Source organism: Somniosus microcephalus, unplaced genomic scaffold, assembly GCF_052327205.1.
Source record: "Somniosus microcephalus isolate GS21.2 unplaced genomic scaffold, FLI_Smic_1.0 unresolved_chr1, whole genome shotgun sequence".
In the NCBI taxonomy this organism is placed as follows: Eukaryota; Metazoa; Chordata; class Chondrichthyes; order Squaliformes; family Somniosidae; genus Somniosus; species Somniosus microcephalus.
Genome location: NW_028225179.1, coordinates 48,717,136 through 48,738,785, shown reverse-complemented (window position 1 = coordinate 48,738,785; position 21,650 = coordinate 48,717,136). Strand labels below are relative to the sequence as shown.

General features: G+C 44.1%; 1 protein-coding gene across 1 annotated transcript in view; it reads right to left on the bottom strand.

The window, feature by feature from the left end:
* LOC147094921 (cardiotrophin-2-like) overlaps nucleotides 1-21,130 on the bottom strand; it is an 86,478-nt gene extending 65,348 nt beyond the window's left edge. The window contains exon 1 of the mRNA XM_085974543.1: nucleotides 20,799-21,130. The gene's annotated coding sequence lies outside the window, so the exon portion shown is untranslated. The remainder of the gene's footprint in view (nucleotides 1-20,798) is intronic.
* Between the last annotated feature and the right edge of the window lie 520 nt (nucleotides 21,131-21,650).

The following is a 21,650-nucleotide window of genomic DNA, read 5'->3' as shown; positions in this document are numbered from 1 at the left end:
ACTGTACAGAGTCACTGTTTATTCAGGGTAAGTGTCACTCACTGTGTAAATGTACAGTCACTGTTTATTCAGGGTAAGGGTCACTCACTGTGTAACTGTACAGAGTCACTGTTTATTCAGGGTAAGGGTCACTCACTGTGTAACTGTACAGAGTCACTGTTTATTCAGGGTAAGGGTCTCTCACTGTGTAACTGTGAAGAGTCACTGTTTATTCAGGGTAAGGGTCACTCACTGTGTAACTGTACAGAGTCACTGTTTATTCAGGGTAAGGGTCACTCACTGTAAGTGTGCAGAGTCACTGTTTATCCAGGGTAAGGGTCACTCACTGTGTAACTGTACAGAGTCATTGTTTATTCAGGGTAAGGGTCATTCACTGTGTAACTGTACAGTCACTGTTTATTCAGGGTAAGGGTCACTCACTGTGTAACTGTACAGTCACTGTTTATTCAGGGTAAGGGTCACTCACTGTGTAACTGTACAGTCACTGTTTATTCAGGGTATGGGTCACTCACTGTGTAACTGTACAGAGTCACTGTTTATTCAGGGTAAGGGTCACTCACTGTGTAACTGTACACTCACTGTTTATTCAGGGTAAGGGTCACTCACTGTGTAACTGTACAGAGTCACTGTTTATTCAGGGTTAGGGTCACTCACTGTGTAACTGTACAGAGTCGCTGTTTATTCAGGGTAAGTGTCACTCACTGTGTAACTGTACAGAGTCACTGTTTATTCAGGGTAAGGGTCACTCACTGTGTAACTGTACAGAGTCACTGTTTATTTAGGGTAAGCGTCACTCACTGTGTTACTGTACAGAGTCACTGTTTATTCAGGGTAAGGGTCACTCACTGTGTAACTCTACAGAGTCACTGTTTATTCAGGGTAAGATTCACTCACTGTGTAACTGTACAGTCACTGTTTATTCAGGGTAAGAGTCACTCACTGTGTAAATGTACAGAGTCACTGCATATTCAGGGTAAGCTTCACTCACTGTGTAACTGTACAGAGTCACTGTTTATTCAGGGTAAGGGTCACTCACTGTGTAACTGTACAGAGTCACTGTTTATTCAGGGTAAGGGTCACTCACTGTTTAACTCTACAGAGTCACTGTTTATTCAGGGTAAGGGTCACTCACCGTGTAACTGTACAGAGTCACTGTTTATTCAGGGTAAGGGTCACTCACTGTGTAACTGTACAGAGTCACTGTTTATTTAGGGTAAGCGTCACTCACTGTGTTACTGTACAGAGTCACTGTTTATTCAGGGTAAGATTCACTCACTGTGTAACTGTACAGTCACTGTTTATTCAGGGTAAGGGTCACTCACTGTGTAAATGTACAGAGTCACTGTTTATTCAGGGTAAGATTCACTCACTGTGTAACTGTACAGTCACTGTTTATTCAGGGTAAGGGTCACTCACTGTGTAAATGTACAGAGTCACTGCATATTCAGGGTAAGCTTCACTCACTGTGTAACTGTACAGAGTCACTGTTTATTCAGGGTAAGGGTCACTCACTGTTTAACTCTACAGAGTCACTGTTTATTCAGGGTAAGGGTCACTCATTGTGTTACTGTACAGAGTCACTGTTTATTCAGGGTAAGTGTCACTCACTGTGTAAATGTACAGTCACTGTTTATTCAGGGTAAGGGTCACTCACTGTGTAACTGTACAGAGTCACTGTTTATTCAGGGTAAGGGTCACTCACTGTGTAACTGTACAGAGTCACTGTTTATTCAGGGTAAGGGTCTCTCACTGTGTAACTGTGAAGAGTCACTGTTTATTCAGGGTAAGGGTCACTCACTGTGTAACTGTACAGAGTCACTGTTTATTCAGGGTAAGGGTCACTCACTGTAAGTGTGCAGAGTCACTGTTTATCCAGGGTAAGGGTCACTCACTGTGTAACTGTACAGAGTCACTGTTTATTCAGGGTAAGGGTCATTCACTGTGTAACTGTACAGTCACTGTTTATTCAGGGTAAGGGTCACTCACTGTGTAACTGTACAGTCACTGTTTATTCAGGGTATGGGTCACTCACTGTGTAACTGTACAGAGTCACTGTTTATTCAGGGTAAGGGTCACTCACTGTGTAACTGTACAGAGTCACTGTTTATTCAGGGTAAGGGTCACTCACCGTGTAACTGTACAGTCACTGTTTATTCAGGGTATGGGTCACTCACTGTGTAACTGTACAGATTCACTGTTTATTCAGGGTAAGGGTCACTCACTGTGTAACTGTACAGAGTCACAGTTTATTCAGGGTAAGGGTCATTCACTGTGTAACTGTACAGAGTCAATGTTTATTCAGGGTAAGTGTCACTCACTGTGTTACTGTACAGTCACTGTTTATTCAGGGTAAGGGTCACTCACTGTGTAACTCTACAGAGTCACTGTTTATTCAGGGTAAGGGTCACTCACTGTGTAACTGTACAGAGTCACTGTTTATTAAGGGTAAGAGTCACTCACTGTGTAACTGTACACTCACTGTTTATTCAGGGTAAGGGTCACTCACTGTGTAACTGTACAGAGTCACTGTTTATTCAGGGTTAGGGTCACTCACTGTGTAACTGTACAGAGTTGCTGTTTATTCAGGGTAAGTGTCACTCACTGTGTAACTGTACAGAGTCACTGTTTATTCAGGGTAAGGGTCACTCACTGTGTAACTATACAGAGTCACTGTTTATTTAGTGTAAGCGTCACTCACTGTGTTACTGTACAGAGTCACTGTTTATTCAGGGTAAGGGTCACTCACTGTGTAACTCTACAGAGTCACTGTTTATTCAGGGTAAGATTCACTCACTGTGTAACTGTACAGTCACTGTTTATTCAGGGTAAGGGTCACTCACTGTGTAAATGTACAGAGTCACTGCATATTCAGGGTAAGCTTCACTCACTGTGTAACTGTACAGAGTCACTGTTTATTCAGGGTAAGGGTCACTCACTGTTTAACTCTACAGAGTCACTGTTTATTCAGGGTAAGGGTCACTCATTGTGTTGCTGTACAGAGTCACTGTTTATTCAGGGTAAGTGTCACTCACTGTGTAAATGTACAGTCACTGTTTATTCAGGGTAAGGGTCACTCACTCTGTAACTGTACAGAGTCACTGTTTATTCAGGGTTAGTGTCACTCACCGTGTAACTGTACAGAGTCACTGTTTATTCAAGGTAAGGGTCACTCACTGTGTAACTGTACAGAGTCACTGTTTATTCAGGGTAAGGGTCACTCACTGTGTAACTGTACAGAGTCACTGTTTATTCAGGGTTAGTGTCACTCACTGTGTAACTGTACAGAGTCAATGTTTATTCAGGGTAAGGGTCACTCACTGTGTAACTGTATAGAGTCAATGTTTATTCAGGGTAAGGATCACTCACTGTGTAACTGTACAGATTCACTGTTTATTCAGGGTAAGGGTCGATCACTGTAAATGTAGAGAGTCTCTGTTTATTCAGGGTAAGAGTTACTCACTGTAACTGTACAGAGTCACTGTTTATTCAGGGTAAGGGTCGCTCAGTGTAAATGTAGAGAGTCTCTGTTTATTCAGGGTAAGGGTTACTCACTGTAACTGTACAGAGTCACTGTTTATTCAGGGTAAGGGTCACTCACTGTGTAACTGTACAGAGTCACTGTTTATTCAGGGTAAGGGTCTCTCACTGTGTAACTGTACAGAGTCACTGTTTATTCAGGGTAAGGGTCACTCACCGTGTAACTGTACAGTCACTGTTTATTCAGGGTATGGGTCACTCACTGTGTAACTGTACAGATTCACTGTTTATTCAGGGTAAGGGTCACTCACTGTGTAACTGTACAGAGTCACTGTTTATTCAGGGTAAGGGTCACTCATTGTGTTACTGTACAGAGTCACTGTTTATTCAGGGTAAGTGTCACTCACTGTGTAAATGTACAGTCACTGTTTATTCAGGGTAAGGGTCACTCACTGTGTAACTGTACAGAGTCACTGTTTATTCAGGGTAAGGGTCACTCACTGTGTAACTGTACAGAGTCACTGTTTATTCAGGGTAAGGGTCTCTCACTGTGTAACTGTGAAGAGTCACTGTTTATTCAGGGTAAGGGTCACTCACTGTGTAACTGTACAGAGTCACTGTTTATTCAGGGTAAGGGTCACTCACTGTAAGTGTGCAGAGTCACTGTTTATCCAGGGTAAGGGTCACTCACTGTGTAACTGTACAGAGTCACTGTTTATTCAGGGTAAGGGTCATTCACTGTGTAACTGTACAGTCACTGTTTATTCAGGGTAAGGGTCACTCACTGTGTAACTGTACAGTCACTGTTTATTCAGGGTATGGGTCACTCACTGTGTAACTGTACAGAGTCACTGTTTATTCAGGGTAAGGGTCACTCACTGTGTAACTGTACAGAGTCACTGTTTATTCAGGGTAAGGGTCACTCACCGTGTAACTGTACAGTCACTGTTTATTCAGGGTATGGGTCACTCACTGTGTAACTGTACAGATTCACTGTTTATTCAGGGTAAGGGTCACTCACTGTGTAACTGTACAGAGTCACAGTTTATTCAGGGTAAGGGTCATTCACTGTGTAACTGTACAGAGTCAATGTTTATTCAGGGTAAGTGTCACTCACTGTGTTACTGTACAGTCACTGTTTATTCAGGGTAAGGGTCACTCACTGTGTAACTCTACAGAGTCACTGTTTATTAAGGGTAAGAGTCACTCACTGTGTAACTGTACACTCACTGTTTATTCAGGGTAAGGGTCACTCACTGTGTAACTGTACAGAGTCACTGTTTATTCAGGGTTAGGGTCACTCACTGTGTAACTGTACAGAGTTGCTGTTTATTCAGGGTAAGTGTCACTCACTGTGTAACTGTACAGAGTCACTGTTTATTCAGGGTAAGGGTCACTCACTGTGTAACTATACAGAGTCATTGTTTATTTAGTGTAAGCGTCACTCACTGTGTTACTGTACAGAGTCACTGTTTATTCAGGGTAAGGGTCACTCACTGTGTAACTCTACAGAGTCACTGTTTATTCAGGGTAAGATTCACTCACTGTGTAACTGTACAGTCACTGTTTATTCAGGGTAAGGGTCACTCACTGTGTAAATGTACAGAGTCACTGCATATTCAGGGTAAGCTTCACTCACTGTGTAACTGTACAGAGTCACTGTTTATTCAGGGTAAGGGTCACTCACTGTTTAACTCTACAGAGTCACTGTTTATTCAGGGTAAGGGTCACTCATTGTGTTACTGTACAGAGTCACTGTTTATTCAGGGTAAGTGTCACTCACTGTGTAAATGTACAGTCACTGTTTATTCAGGGTAAGGGTCACTCACTCTGTAACTGTACAGAGTCACTGTTTATTCAGGGTTAGTGTCACTCACCGTGTAACTGTACAGAGTCACTGTTTATTCAAGGTAAGGGTCACTCACTGTGTAACTGTACAGAGTCACTGTTTATTCAGGGTAAGGGTCACTCACTGTGTAACTGTACAGAGTCACTGTTTATTCAGGGTTAGTGTCACTCACTGTGTAACTGTACAGAGTCAATGTTTATTCAGGGTAAGGGTCACTCACTGTGTAACTGTATAGAGTCAATGTTTATTCAGGGTAAGGATCACTCACTGTGTAACTGTACAGATTCACTGTTTATTCAGGGTAAGGGTTGATCACTGTAAATGTAGAGAGTCTCTGTTTATTCAGGGTAAGAGTTACTCACTGTAACTGTACAGAGTCACTGTTTATTCAGGGTAAGGGTCGCTCAGTGTAAATGTAGAGAGTCTCTGTTTATTCAGGGTAAGGGTTACTCACTGTAACTGTACAGAGTCACTGTTTATTCAGGGTAAGGGTCGCTCACTGTAAATGTCGAGAGTCTCTGTTTATTCAGGGTAAGGGTTACTCACTGTAACTGTACAGAGTCACTGTTTATTCAGGGTAAGGGTCACCCACTGTGTAACTGTACAGAGTCACTTTTTATTCAGGGTAAGGGTCACTCACTATGGAACTGTACAGAGTCACTGTTTATTCAGGGTAAGGGTCACTCACTCTCTATGTGTAGATTCACTGGTTATTCAGGGTAAGTGTCACTCACTGTGTAACTGTACAGAGTTACTGTTTATTCAGGGTAAGGGTCACTCACTGTAACTATAGTAATCTGGGATGTAATGTTTAAGTTATCCACCAGATGGAGCAAATGAGTAAGGTTTCACATTCACCAGTATTTAAGGTAATGGGACATGTACTCAATATCCTGGTACACCAGTTATTAAGGTAATGTGGCATTGCATTATGGGTATGACTCAGATATGAATCCTCCATCTTTACATCGTGCAGTTAGAAATTGTGTGTTTTGCTTGCAGCCTGTAAGAGATGTTTCTCTGTTACACCAGGTAATTAACAGTTGGTTTTTGTTCCTAAGATCTCGCTTATCTCAGTTTCTGACCTTACCACTCAGATATCACATATTGGCGATGAGGATCAACAGATCACATCGTGATGGAAAAAAATTAAATAAAAGATCTCTGAATAGAGGATCATGGCTGCTATAGTAGGAAAGATCTCTGCGTTTGATGTTCAGACACAGGCCTGGGATGAGTAATGCGAGTTGCTGATGCATTTCTTTGAAGCAAATGATATAGATGATGTTGGAAAAAGGAGAGCTATTTTGCTCACTTCTGTGGGAAGTCAGACGTATAGTTTAATGAGAAACTTATGCAGTCCTGAAAAGCCTGGAGACAGAACATTTGCTAACTTAGTGGCCTTGCTGAAGGACCATTTCAATCCCAGACCGAGTGAGATTGTACAGCGTTTCAAATTTAATTCACGGAATAGGAAACCGGGAGAGACTGTATTGGATTATGTAGCAGTGTTGCGAAAATTGGCACACGATTGCAATTACGGGAACAACCTGAAAGACATGCTGAGAGATAGGCTAGTTTGCGGGATAATGGATGATCGAATGCAGTGGAGATAATTGTCCGAGACTGGGTTTACATATGAAAAAGCGTTGGAACTTGCTCAAGCCATAGAGACAGCGAACCGAGATGTAAAAGAAATACATGGTTCAGACTGGGCTGCTACAAAGCAAGTTGCAGGTCAGGTTGCGCACAAGTTAAATATGCATCATAAACCACACCTTAAGCATGTAAAGACATGTTATAGATGCAATGGCGATCACCTGGCGAGGGAATGCAGGTTTCTGGAGGAAAAGTGCCACAAGTGTGGGAAAAAAGGGCACATAAAACATGCATGCAGGGCAAAAGCACTCGTGGAGGAATCCAAACCAAAAGGGGGAGGAAAGCAAAACCTAGGAAGAGAAGTGAAAAAACAGGGAGCACATCACATCAGCGGAGAAGCTGAGAAAGAAGACGATATGTTCATAATGCATAGTATGGTAGAGAACATTCCAAAAGTGGATCCTATCACTTTGCAATTGACAATAAATGACGCTAAGGTCAACTTTGAAGTGGATACAGGATGCGGCGTAACCATAATGAACAGGGAGGAGTACTCAAAATTGTGGAACCGTGCAAAAATTCCAGAGTTAAAGTCTTGCTCTATGCAGCTTAAAACATATACCTTTGAACGAGTGGCGACATTGGGTACAGCTACTGTAACTGTGCAACACAGGGACACCGTGGAACAGCTACCTGTAGTTGTAGTATCGGGTTCCGGACCAAACCTGTTAGGTCAGGGCTGGATACAAGAACTTCAATTAGATTGGGGAGCAATAAATCAAATGGAGGGAGGCAAACAATTGTCTTTGCAAGAAGTGTTGATTGAACATGAGAGCGTGTTCAAGGAAGAACTTGGCACATTTAATGGCCCCCAGCTAAGATTTATGTAGACAAGGAGGCACTGCCAAGGTTTTTTAAACAACGACCTGTGCCGTATGCCATGAAGCTGAAGGTGGAGGCTGAGCTTGACCGTCTTTTGAGAGAGAACATTCTGGAACCCGTGAAATGTTCAGAATGGGCAGCTCTCATTGTACCTGTTTTAAAACCGGACAATTCGGTAAGACTCTGTGGAGATTATAATTTGACAGTAAATAGGGTGCCTAAACTAGAACAGTATCCTATTCCCAAAACAGAGGATCTCTTTGCGAACCTGGCTGGAGGGAAGAAATTCACGAAGCTGGATATGAGTCATGCATACTTGCAGATTACACTAGATGAGGAATCCAAGAAGTATGTAACCATAAATACACACAAGGGTTTGTTTACCTATAACTGCTTACCATTCGGTGTCTCATCTAGTCCAGCTATTTTCCAGAGGACTATCGAGGGTGTACTGCAAGGGATCCCACATGTTTCAATCTATCTGGATGACATTCTGGTGATGAGAACAATCGACCAGGAGCATCTGAGCACTCTGAGAGGTACTACAAAGATTGGATAAGGCTGGGTTACGGCTCAAGAGGAGTAAGTGCACTTTCCTGGGGAATGAGGCCATGTTCCTGGGACACAGAGTGGACGCCACCGGGCTCCACCGAATCAAGGAGAAGGTACATGCACTGCAGGAGGCCCCAGTTCCTACCAATGTGACTGAGTTAAAAGCTTACCTGGGACTGTTAAACTATTATAACAGATTTTTAACAAACTTGTCAACAGTGTTAGCACCTCTTCACAAACATCTGCACAAGGAGACGCAGTGGCAGTGGGAAGAGGAACAGAGGGTTTCATTTGAACAGTCCAAGAATCTGATGCTGTCCTCGGATGTGCTGGTTCACTACAATGCAGAGAAAGACATCATTCTCTCTTGTGATGCTTCACCTTACGGGGTGGGGGCGGTTCTTTCACACAGATTGGAAGATGGATCGGAAAGACCATTATGTCTCAAACTCTGACATGGGCAGAAAAAAACTATTCCCAGTTAGATAAAGAGGGGTTAGCAGTAATGTTTGGGTTACAGAGGTTTCACAAGTACATATATGGCAGGAAATTCAACATATGCACCGATCATAAACGTCTTCTATATCTTTTTAATGAAATGAAAGCAATACCACAGATAGTGTCACCCCGGATCCAGAGGTGGGCAGTGACGTTGAGGGCATATGAGTATGTCATCGTTTACAAGGCGGGCAAGTACCAAAGGAACGCAGACGCCTTGAGCTGTCTTCCACGACCAGGTACACCTACCCGTGCAGCTCCAGACGACAGAGTTTTGATGTTGGAGGACACGGACACGGCAATTGTGACCGCTGAAAAAGTAAGGACTTGGACCGGTAAAGATCCAGTACTGTCTAGAGTCCGAGAATATGTGATGAGGGGTTGGCCACAGCATCTGGAAGGGACTGATTTCACACCTTACAGTGTCAGGAAGACAGAGCTGAGTGTGCAGGATGGTTGCGTGTTGTGGGGAGCACGAGTGATTATTCCACAGCCAGCACGACAGTCTATCCTAGAGCAACTACATCAGTGTCATCCTGGGGTCTCGCGTATGAAAGCCTTGGCAAGGAGTTACTTGTGGTGGCCAAAGCTAGATGAGGAGATAGAAAATCTAGTCAAGACATGCAGCACTTGTCAAGTACACAGGAAGGCACCAGCAGCGGCTCCTCTCCACCCCTGGGAGTGGCTGGATAAACCATGGAGAAGATTACATGTAGATTATGCGGGTCCATTCATGGGGAAGATGTTCCTCATAACCATTGATGCACATTCCAAATGGATGGATGTTTATCCTGTAAATTCTGTTACTAGAGACTGCCTGCGTAGGAGTTTTAGTAATCAAGGGCTACCGGAGATCGTAGTAAGTGACAATGCCACGTGTTTTGTGAGTACAGAAACAAAAGAGTTCATGAGAAACAATGGCATAGTGCACGTGACCTCAGCTCCATTTCATCCGTCTTCAAATGGACTTGCGGAGAGAGCCGTACAAACATTTAAGGAGATGATGAAAAAAAGTGCGGAAGGGAGTTTGGCAACCAAGGTGTCACGAGTTCTGTTCAGCTACAGAATAACACCTCAATCTACCACAGGACTCTCTCCTGCTGAGCTGTTGTTAGGACATCGACTACGCTCCACTCTTGACCTGGTTCACCCAGATCTAAAAAGGAAGGTGGAAAACCGACAAATCAAACAAAAGGAGAACCATGACAGAAGGACAAAGAGCCGCAGTTTTGGAGAAGGAGATGCGGTCCTTACCAGGAATTTCATTTATGGTCCAAAATGGAGTCCTGGCGTCATAGACTCAATGACCGGTCCAGTATCATATATGGTCATGGTGGGAACTGGTCAGGTAGTACGCAGACATGTAGATCAGATACTGACCAGACAAGGGGAAATTGAACTGGAGGTTCCAGAGGAGATGTCGGAGGACAAGTTGGCCCCCAGTTATCCAAATGCATCGGTGGTACCACCACCACGAACGGAGCCAGTTCCACCTGGACCCCTTATTCAAGAGGAAACCATCGTAGCAGAGTCAGATACTCTGAGTACTGCTCAGGAGCTGCAGGTGGCTCTACCACAACCAAGCAGGGACTTGACTGTAAGACGTTCACCAAGGACTCACAAGCCGCAAGGGAGATTGATAACGAACTGCTAGATTCGTTCAGTATGGACTCTCGTTAAAGGAGTTTCCTTATGGGACTTTTTAAGAATGCTGTTAAGAAATTAATGTTCAACTTAAGAGGGGAGGGATATAGTAATCTGGGATGCAATGTTTAAGTTATCCACCAGATGGAGCCAAAGAGTAATGTTTCACATTCACCAGTATTTAAGGTAATGGGTCATGTAATCAATGCCCTGGTACACCAGTTATTAAGGTAAAGTGGCATTGCATTATGGGTATGACTCAGAGGTGAATCCTCCATCTAGCCATCGTGCAGTTAGAAATTGTGTGTTTTGCTTGCAGCCGATAAGAGATGTTTCTCTGCTACACCGGGTAATTAAACAGTTGGGTTTTGTTCCTAAGATCTCGCTTATCTCAGTTTCTGACCTTACCACTCGGATATCATTGTAACTGTACAGATTCACTGTTTACTCAGGGGAAGGGTCGCTCACTGTAACTGTACAGAATCACTGTTTATTCAGGGTAAGGGTCACTCACTGTGTAACTGTAAAGAATCACTGTTTATTCAGGGTAAGGGTCACTCACTGTAACTGTACAGAGTCACTGTTTATTCAGGGTAAGGGTCACTCACTGTGTAACTGTATAGAGTCTCTGTTTATTCAAGGTAAGTGTCACTCACTGTGTAACTGTACAGAGTTACTGTTTATTCAGGGTAAGGGTCACTCACTGTAACTGTACAGAGTCACTGTTTATTCAGGGTAAGGGTCATTCACTGTGTAACTGTACAGAGTCACTGTTTATTCAGGGTAAGTGTCACACACTGTGTAACTACAGAGTTACTGTTTATTCAGGGTAAGGGTCACTCACTGTAACTGTACAGAGTCACTGTTTATTCAGGGTAAGTGTCACTCACTGTGTAACTGTACAGAGTCACTCTTTATTCAGGGTAAGGGTCACTCACTGTGTAACTGTACAGAGTCACTGTTTATTCAGGGTAAGGGTCACTCACTGTGTAACTGTACAGAGTTATTGCTTATTCAGGGTAAAGGTCACTCACTGTAACTGTACAGAGTCACTGTTTATTCAGGGTAAGGGTCATTCACTGTGTTACTGTACAGAGTCACTGTTTATTCAGGGTAAGGGTCACTCACTGTGTAACTGTACAGAGTCACTGTTTATTCAGGGTAAGGGGCACTCACTGTAACTGTACAGAGTCACTGTTTATTCAGGGTAAGGGTCACTCACTGTGTAACTGTACAGAGTCACTGTTTTTTCAGGGTAAGTGTCTCTCACTGTGTAACTGTGCAGAGTCACTGTTTATTCAGGGTAAGGGTCACTCACTGTGTAACTGTACAGAGTCACTGTTTATTCAGGGTAAGGGTCACTCACTGTGTAACTGTGCAGAGTCACTGTTTATTCAGGGTAAGGGTCACTCACTGTGTAACTTTACAGAGTCACTGTTTATCCAGGGTAAGGGTCACTCACTGTAACTGTGCAGAGTCACTGTTTATTCAGGGTAAGGGTCACTCACTGTAACTGTGCAGAGTCACTGTTTATTCAGGGTAAGGGTCACTCACTGTGTAACTGTACAGAGTCACTGTTTATTCAGGGTAAGGGTCACTCACTGTGTAACTATACAGAGTCACTGTTTATTCAGGGTAAGGGTCACTCACTGTGTAACTGTACAGATTCACTGTTTATTCAGGGAAAGTGTCACTCACTGTGTAACTGTACAGAGTCACTGTTTATTCAGGGTAAGGGTCACTCACTGTGTAACTATAGAGAGTCACTGTTTATTCAGGGTAAGGGTCACTCACTGTAACTGTACAGAGTCACTGTTTATTCAGGGTAAGGGTCACTCACCGTGTAACTGTACAGAGTCACAGTTTATTCAGGGTAAGGGTCACTCACTGTGTAACTGTACAGAGTCACTGTTTATTCAGGGTAAGGGTCACTCACTGTGTAACTGTACAGAGTCACTGTTTATTCAGGGTAAGGGTCACTCACCGTGTAACTGTACAGAGTCACTGTTTATTCAGGGTAAGGGTCACTCACTGTGTAACTGTACAGAGTCACTGTTTATTCAGGGTAAGGGTCACTCACTGTAACTGTACAGAGTCACTGTTTATTCAGGGTAAGGGTCACTCACTGTGTAACTGTACAGAGTCACTGTTTATTCAGGGTAAGGGTCACTCACTGTAACTGTACAGAGTCACTGTTTATTCAGGGTAAGGGTCACTCACTGTAACTGTACAGAGTCACAGTTTATTCAGGGTAAGTGTCACTCACTGTGTAACTGTACAGAGTCACTGTTTATTCAGGGTAAGTGTCACTCACTGTGTAACTGTACAGAGTCACTGTTTATTCAGGGTAAGGGTCACTCACTGTGTAACTGTACAGAGTCACTGTTTATTCAGGGTAAGGGTCACTCACTGTAACTGTACAGTCACTGTTTATTCAGGGTAAGGGTCACTCACTGTGTAACTGTACAGAGTCACTGTTTGTTCAGGGTAAGGGTCACTCACTGTGTAACTGTACAGAGTCACTGTTTATTCAGGGTAAGGGTCACTCACTGTAACTGTACAGTCACTGTTTATTCAGGGTAAGGGTCACTCACTGTGTAACTGTACAGAGTCACTGTTTATTCAGGGTAAGGGTCACTCACTGTGTAACTGTACAGAGTCACTGTTTATTCAGGGTAAGGGTCACTCACTGTGTAACTGTACAGAGTCACTGTTTATTCAGGGTAAGGGTCACTCACTGTGTAACTGTACAGAGTCACTGTTTATTCAGGGTAAGGGTCACTCACTGTGTAACTGTACAGAGTCACTGTTTATTCAGGGTAAGGGTCACTCACTGTGTAACTGTACAGAGTTACTGTTTATTCAGGGTAAGGGTCACTCACTGTGTTACTGTACAGAGTCACTGTTTATTCAGGGTAAGGGTCACTCACTGTGTAACTGTACAGAGTCACTGTTTATTCAGGGTAAGGGTCACTCACTGTAACTGTACAGAGTCACTGTTTATTCAGGATATTATATTCAAATTACTGATTGTTTGGACCCAGCGACAAGTCCGGACATGATTTTGGAATGTGTAGGAGCTCAGGCATGCTCACTGGCAGAGTCAAGGGATGCAGGAATCTGGGAGGAGGACAGTGTGGACGGAAGCAGCGCGCCGAACACGCCCATGCAAATCCATCAACAAGTCTCCCAATGAGTGCACTGATCCATGTCTGCAGCCGTATCTTTCCACCTGCTGCCTATCGATTAGATTCCAGCCTGTAACTCACTCCCGGGTATCCATTATTCTATATATAAACCCCCACAACCCCCCGATTAGATTTCTGCCTGTAACTCACTCCCGGGTAACTTTTATTATTCTATATATAAACCCCCCGAACCCCTCAATTAAATTACAGCCTGTAACTCACTCCCGGGTTTCTGTTATTCTATATATAATCCCCCCGAACCCCTCGATTCGATTCCAGCCTGCAAATCACTCCTGGGTATCTGTTATTCTATATAAAACACCCCCGAACCCCTCGAATAGATTCCAGCCTGTAACTCACTCCCGGGTATCTGTTATTCTATATACAAACCCCCCCCGACCCCCTCGATTAGATTCCAGCCTGTAACTCACTCCCGGGTATCTGTTATTCTATATATAAACCCCCCCGAACCCCTCGATTCGATTCCAGCCTGTAACTCGCTCCTGGGTATTTGTTATTCTATATATAAACCCCCCGAACCCCTCAATTAGATTCCAGCCTGTAACTCGCTCCTGGCTATCTGTTATTCTATATATAAACCCCCCGAACCCCTCGATTAGATTCCAGCCTGTAACTCACTCCCGGGTATCTTTTATTCTATATAAAAAAAACCTCGAAATCCTCGATTAGATTCCAGCCTGTAACTCACTCCTGGGTATCTGTTATTCGATATATAAACCCACCCAAACCCCTCGCTTAGATTCCAGCCTGTAACTCACTCCTGGGTATCTGTTATTCTATATATAAACTCCCCCAAACCCCTCGATTAGATTCCAGCCTGTAACTCACTCCTGGGTATCTGTTATTCTTTCTATATTATCCCCCCGAACCCCTCGATTAGATTCCAGCATGTAACTCACTCCTGGGTATCTGTTATTCTATATATAAACCCCCCCGAACCACTCGATTAGATTCCAGCCTGTAACTCACACCTGGGTATCTGTTATTCTATATATAAACTCCCCCCCCCGAACCCCTCAATTAGATTCCAGCCTGTAACTCACTCCTAGGTATCTGTTATTCTATATATAAACCCCCCCGAACCCCTCGATTAGATTCCAGCCTGTAACTTACTCCTGGGTATCTCTTATTCTATATATAAAACCCCGAACCCCTCGATTAGATTCCTGTCTATAACTCACCTCACTCCCGGGTATCTTTCATTCTATATAAAAAAAACCTCGAACTCCTCGATTAGATTCCAGCCTGTAACTCACACCTGGGTATCTGTTATTCTATATATAAACCCCCCCGAGCCCCGCGATTAGATTCCAGCCTGTAACTCACTCCTGGGTATCTGTTATTCTATATATAAACCGACCCAAACCCCTCGCTTAGATTCCAGCCTGTAACTCACTCCTGGGTATCTGTTATTCTATATATAAACCCCCCCCCCCGAACCCCTCGATTAGATTGCAGCCTGTAACTCACTCCTGGGTATCTGTTATTCTATATATAAACCCCCGAACCCCTCGATTAGATTCCAGTCTATAACTCACTCCCGGGTATCTTTTATTCTGTATAAAAAAAACCTCGAACTCCTCGATTAGATTCCAGCCTGTAACTCACACCTGGGTATCTGTTATTCTACATATAAACCCCCCCCGAGCCCCTTGATTAGATTCCAGCCTGTAACTCACTCCTGGGTATCTGTTATTCAATATATAAACCCCCCAAACCCCTCGATTAGATTCCAGCCTGTAACTCACTCCTGGGTATCTGTTATTCTATATACAAACCCACCCGAACCCCTCGATTAGATTCCAGCCTGTAACTCACTCCTGTGTATCTGTTATTCTATATATAAACCAACCCGAAACCCTCGATTAGATTCCAGCCTGTAACTCACTCCCGGGTGTCTGTTATTCTGGATATAAACCCCCCCGAACCCCTCGATTAGATTCCAGCCTGTAACTCACACCTGGGTATCTGTTATTCTATATATAAACCCCCCCGAACCCCTTGATTAGATTCCAGCCTGTAACTTACTCCTGGGTATCTGTTATTCTATATATAAACCCCCCCGAACCCCTCGATTAGATTCCAGCCTGTTACTCACTCCCGGGTACCTGTTATTCTATATATAAACCCCACCCCACGAAGCCCTCATTTCGATTCCAGTCTATAACTCACTCCTGGGTACCTGTTATACTATATATAAACCCCCCCGAACCCCTCGATTAGGTTCCAGTCTATAACTCACTCCTGGGTATCTTTTATTCTATATATATATACCCCCCAAACCCCTCGATTAGATTCCAGCCTGTAACTCACTCCTGGGTATCTGTTATTCTATATATAAACCCCCCCGAACTCCTCGATTAGATTCCAGCCTGTAACTCACTCCCGGGTATCTGTTATTCTATATATAAACCCCACGAACCCGTCGATTAGATTCCAGCCTGTAACTCACTCCCGGGTACCTGTTATTCTATATATAAACCCCCCGAATCCCTCGATTAGATTCCAGCCTGTAGCTCACTCCCGGGTATCTGTTATTCTATATATAAACCATCTGAACCCCACGATTAGATTGCAGCCTGTAACTCACTCCCGGGTATCTGTTATTCTATATATAAACCTCGAAGCCCCCGATTAGAGTCCAGCCTTTAACTCACTCCCGTGTATCTGTTATTCTATATATAAACCCCAGAACTCCTTGATTAGATTCCAGCCTGTAACTCACTCCCGGGTATCTGTTATTCTATATATAAACCCCAGAACCCCTCGATTAGATTCCAGCCTTTAACTCACTCCCGAGTATCTGTTATTCTATATATAAACCCCAGAACCCCTCGATTAGATTCCAGCCTGTTACTCACTCCCGGGTATCTGTTATTCTATATATAAACCCCCCAAATCCCTCGATTAGATTCCAGCCTGTAACTCACTCCCGGGTATCTGTTATTCTATATATAAATCCCAGAACTCCTCGATTAGATTCCAGCCTGTAACTCACTCCCGGGTATCTGTTATTCTAAATATAAACCCCCCGAATCCCTCGATTAGATTCCAGACTGTAACTCACTCCCGGGTATCTGTTATTCTATATATAAACCTCGAACCCCTCAATTAGATTCCAGCCTGTAACTCACTCCCGGGTATCTGTATTCTATATATAAACCTCGAACCCCTCGATTAGATTCCAGCCTTTAACTCACTCCCGGGTATCTGTTATTCTATATATAAACCCCAGAACTCCTCGATTAGATTCCAGCCTGTAACTCACTCCCGGGTATCTGTTATTCTATATATAAACCCCAGAACTCCTCAATTAGATTCCAGCCTGTAACTCACTCCCGGGTATCTGTTATTCTATATATAAACCCCCCGAATCCCTCGATTAGATTCCAGCCTGTAACTCACTCCCGGGTATCTGTTATTTTATATATAAACCCCAGAACTCCTCGATTAGATTCCAGCCTGTAACTTACTCCTGGGTATCTGTTATTCTATATATAAACCCCCCCCGAACCCCTCGATTAGATTCCAGCCTGTTACTCACTCCCGGGTACCTGTTATTCTATATATAAACCCCACCCCACGAAGCCCTCATTTCGATTCCAGTCTATAACTCACTCCTGGGTACCTGTTATACTATATATAAACCCCCCCGAACCCCTCGATTAGATTCCAGTCTATAACTCACTCCTGGGTATCTTTTATTCTATATATATATACCCCCCAAACCCCTCGATTAGATTCCAGCCTGTAACTCACTCCTGGGTATCTGTTATTCTCTATATAAACCCCCCCGAACTCCTCGATTAGATTCCAGCCTGTAACTCACTCCCGGGTAACTGTTATTCTATATATAAACCTCGAACCCCCCGATTAGAGTCCTGCCTTTAACTCACTCCCGGGTATCTGTTATTCTATATATAAACCCCAGAACCCCTCGATTAGATTCCAGCCTGTAACTCACTCCCGGGTATCTGTTATTCTATATATAAACCCCCCGAATCCCTCGATTAGATTCCAGCCTGTAACTCACTCCCGGGTATCTGTTATTCTATATATAAACCCCCGGAATCCCTCGATTAGATTCCAGACTATAACTCACTCCCGGGTATCTGTTATTCTATATATAAACCTCAAACCCCTCGATTAGATTCCAGCCTGTAACTCACTCCCGGGTATTTGTTATTCTATATATAAACCTCGAACCCCTCGATTAGATTCCAGCCTTTAACTCACTCCCGGGTATCTGTTATTCTATATATAAACCCCAGAACTCCTCAATTAGATTCCAGCCTGTAACTCACTCCCGGGTATCTGTTATTCTATATATAAACCCCCCGAATCCCTCGATTAGATTCCAGCCTGAAACTCACTCCCGGGTATCTGTTATTCTATATATAAATCCCAGAACTCCTCGATTAGATTCCAGCCTGTAACTCACTCCCGGGTATCTGTTATTCTATATATAAACCCCCCGAATCCCTCGATTAGATTCCAGACTGTAACTCACTCCCGGGTATCTGTTATTCTATATATAAACCTCGAACCCCTCGATTAGATTCCAGCCTGTAACTCACTCCCGGGTATCTGTTATTCTATATATAAACCTCGAACACCTCGATTAGATTCCAGCCTTTAACTCACTCCCGGGTATCTGTTATTCTATATATAAACCCCAGAACTCCTCGATTAGATTCCAGCCTGTAACTCACTCCCGGGTATCTGTTATTCTATATATAAACCCCAGAACTCCTCAATTAGGTTCCAGCCTGTAACTCACTCCCGGGTATCTGTTATTCTATATATAAACCTCGAACCCCTCGATTAGATTCCAGCCTTTAACTCACTCCCGGGTATCTGTTATTCTATATATAAACCCCAGAACTCCTCGATTAGATTCCAGCCTGTAACTCACTCCCGGGTATCTGTTATTCTATATATAAACCCCAGAACTCCTCAATTAGGTTCCAGCCTGTAACTCACTCCCGGGTATCTGTTATTCTATATATAAACCTCGAACCCCTCGATTAGATTCCAGCCTTTAACTCACTCCTGGGTATCTGTTATTCTATATATAAACCCCAGAACCCCTCGATTAGATTCCAGCCTGTAACTCACTCCCGGGTATCTGTTATTCTATATATAAACCACCCGAACCCCTGGATTAGATTCCAGCCTGTAACTCACTCCGGGGTATCTGTTATTCTATATATAAACCACCCGAACACCTCGATTAGATTCCAGCCTGTAACTCACTCCCGGGTATCTGTTATTCTATATATAAACCCACCCGAACCCCTCGATTAGATTCCAGCCTGTAACTCACTCCGGGGTATCTGTTATTCTATATATAAACCCCCCGAAGCCCTCGATTAGATTCCAGCCTGTAACTCACTCCCGGGTATCTGTTATTCTATATATAAACCACCCGAACACCTCGATTAGATTCCAGCCTGTAACTCACTCCCGGGTATCTGTTATTCTATATATAAACCCCCCGAACCCCTCGATTAGATCCCAGCCTGTAACTCACTCCCGGGTATCTGTTATTCTATATATAAACCCCCCGAACCCCTCGATTAGATTCCAGCCTGTAACTCACTCCCGGGTATCTGTTATTCTATATATAAACCCCCCGAACCCCTCGATTAGATTCCAGCCTGTAACTCACTCCCGGGTATCTGTTATTCTATATATAAACCCCCCGAACCCCTCGATTAGATCCCAGCCTGTAACTCACTCCCGGGTATCTGTTATTCTATATATAAACCCCCCGAACCCCTCGATTAGATTCCAGCCTGTAACTCACTCCCGGGTATCTGTTATTCTATATATAAACCCCCCGAATCCCTCGATTAGATTCCAGACTGTAACTCACTCCCGGGTATCTGTTATTCTATATATAAACCTCGAACCCCTCGATTAGATTCCAGCCTGTAACTCACTCCCGGGTATCTGTTATTCTATATATAAACCTCGAACACCTCGATTAGATTCCAGCCTTTAACTCACTCCCGGGTATCTGTTATTCTATATATAAACCCCAGAACTCCTCGATTAGATTCCAGCCTGTAACTCACTCCCGGGTATCTGTTATTCTATATATAAACCCCAGAACTCCTCAATTAGGTTCCAGCCTGTAACTCACTCCCGGGTATCTGTTATTCTATATATAAACCTCGAACCCCTCGATTAGATTCCAGCCTTTAACTCACTCCCGGGTATCTGTTATTCTATATATAAACCCCAGAACTCCTCGATTAGATTCCAGCCTGTAACTCACTCCCGGGTATCTGTTATTCTATATATAAACCCCAGAACTCCTCAATTAGGTTCCAGCCTGTAACTCACTCCCGGGTATCTGTTATTCTATATATAAACCTCGAACCCCTCGATTAGATTCCAGCCTTTAACTCACTCCTGGGTATCTGTTATTCTATATATAAACCACCCGAACCCCTGGATTAGATTCCAGCCTGTAACTCACTCCGGGGTATCTGTTATTCTATATATAAACCACCCGAACACCTCGATTAGATTCCAGCCTGTAACTCACTCCCGGGTATCTGTTATTCTATATATAAACCCACCCGAACCCCTCGATTAGATTCCAGCCTGTAACTCACTCCGGGTTATCTGTTATTCTATATATAAACCCCCCGAAGCCCTCGATTAGATTCCAGCCTGTAACTCACTCCCGGGTATCTGTTATTCTATATATAAACCACCCGAACACCTCGATTAGATTCCAGCCTGTAACTCACTCCCGGGTATCTGTTATTCTATATATAAACCCCCCGAACCCCTCGATTAGATTCCAGCCTGTAGCTGTTTTATTCACAAGTTAAACAGCAGACAACAGCTGTAGAGGTGACAGGGTCACCAGAGAGAGTTCAGAAAGAGAGGGGGATAAACTGGATGAGAGCAACTGGCAGAATGCACCCCAGGTACAAGGAGCAGGATAGAGAAAAGAGGAACAGGCGGAACGGTTAAGGGGGAGCGAGAGAGAGAGAGAGAGAGAGAGATTCAGCGAGTAGTTTGTGCCGTGGGTTAATTGAGCAAAGTGGAGAGGTACGCAGGGCACTCACTGCTGATGATTTCCAGGTTACTGCTCCGGTCTCCGATTTACAATGGCAGGCTTCTGAACAGCTCTTCCTCCTTTAGAATCCCCCGAGGGCAGTCTGGAGTTTCCCTGCTCCTCGCTGCCCACCCTCCTCACAACCTCAGCTCCCTGCTGTCCTCCTCTCCCAGGTTCGGTATGGCTAGGAATGCTGCTCTGGGTAGCTGGGCGAGGGAGGGCGATGGGCAGGTGAGGACATTCCGCGTGGGTTACCGGGACGCTGTCAGAAATCCACAGGTTAGGGAAGGCAGGGAGCTGGTGAGAGTCAGGCAGCGCCAGTCAGTGATCGCAGCAACAGACTCGTCGACTGGGAACAGTGCCATGGGCTGGAGCAGGGGCCAGACAGGGGGAAACTCTTTCAGAGCTGCTCAGGGTTTAACCAATTACATTCCCCGAACGCTTCACTCAAAGATTAACCCATCAAACACTCCCAGGGCAGGTACAGCACGGGTTAGATACAGAGTAAAGCTCCCTCTACACTGTCCCATCAAACACTCCCAGGGCAGGTACAGCACGGGTTAGATACAGAGTAAAGCTCCTTCTACACTGTCCCATCAAACACTCCCCGGGGCAGGTACAGCACGGGTTAGATACAGAGTAAAGCTCCCTCTACACTGCCCCATCAAACACTCCCAGGGCAGGTACAGCACGGGTTAGATACAGAGTAAAGCTCCCTCTGCACTGTCCCATCAAACACTCCCAGGGCAGGTACAGCACGGGTTAGATACAGAGTAAAGCTCCCTCTACACTGCCCCATCAAACACTCCCAGGGCAGGTACAGCACGGGTTAGATACAGAGTAAAGCTCCTTCTACACTGTC